The sequence below is a fragment of the Solanum pennellii genome, chromosome 7 (genome assembly GCF_001406875.1).
Source record: "Solanum pennellii chromosome 7, SPENNV200".
In the NCBI taxonomy this organism is placed as follows: Eukaryota; Viridiplantae; Streptophyta; class Magnoliopsida; order Solanales; family Solanaceae; genus Solanum; species Solanum pennellii.
The window spans coordinates 41,678,921-41,680,261 of NC_028643.1; positions in this window are offsets into that span (position 1 = coordinate 41,678,921).

Genomic DNA, 1,341 nt, shown 5'->3' on the forward strand with positions numbered 1-1,341 from the left:
AAATATTTTAAATATAAAAATTTATTCTTAATAAATTAATAAAATAAATTAAAAATAATATGATCATTATTTTAGTTAAATGAGTTTAATGAATTAAATTAGTCTATTATTAAAAAAAAGACTTTAATGACATGTCATGCCAACTAGGAGAGAGTGATGCTTTTGAAGTGTCAAGTATATTTGGAGGAAAATAGTGATAATTGGGTGATATTTTGATCCTAAATGAAGCATAAATGATATTTCAAGTTAATTCCTTTAACTTGGGTGACCATTTAGGGAATTGACTCTATAATATGTGTGATATCTTGATCTTTAGGATGCTAACAAGAAATAAAAATAATAAATTTGTTAGGATAAGAAAAAGGTTAGGAAAAGAACAAAGAAACAATATTAAGGAAAAATAAAAATAAAGGAAAAATGTACATCAATAAAAATGAAAATATAAGATTTTAAAATTAAAACAAACAAAAAAGCACGGAGTATTAAAAGTATAATGATTTTTTGTTTCTTAAAATATAGGAACATGATTTTTATTTTATATATATTTTTTTATAAAAAAAAGTAAGGAAAAAGAAGTAAAAGGAACGTAAAAAAAAATAATAAAAAAAAAGACAAGATGTAACGACCTGTTAGTCGTTTTGAGCAGTAGAGTTTATTCTGGCAATAACTGTCTGGATCGACGGATCCCACGACGGACCGTCATGGGCACGATGGACCGTCGAGGGGGTCTTGTTCCAAAACACTTAGAGTTTGAAAATTTGGGGACTGAGATCGACTCTCTGAACTTCACGACGAAATGGCAGGACGGACCGTTGAGGGCGCGACGGACCGTCACAAATCCTTTCACAGAATTAACTCTCTGAACTTTGTGACGGACCTGCAGGACGGACCGTCACAGTCGTGACGGACCGTCACCGTCTCCGTAAGCCCACTCGGGTCGGAGTTCTGCTAAGGTTTTAAAGGGGCGTTTTGGACTATTCATGCTTATAATTATAAAGTTAGTGGGTTCATATTAATAATTCAATTACTTGGGGGTTAAAGGAGATAACCTTGAAATAAAAAGTGGGTTATTTTTATCATCTTTATACTTAATTATATGACAATTAGGGTAAAAGAAAAAGGGTTTGAATAAGAAAAATAGAAAGAACAGAGAGAGAGGGAGAAACGAATGAGCAAGAGAAGAGAGAACGAAGAGGAAAGCGAGGATTTTGAGGAGTAGCTTACGTGATCACGAATTCTTCGGTGGAGGTAGGTTATGGTTTATGCTATTTTATAGTAAACTCTTAATAGGTAATGATATGTATTGGGTAGTATTGTAAAGTCTCCTATATGCTTAATTGT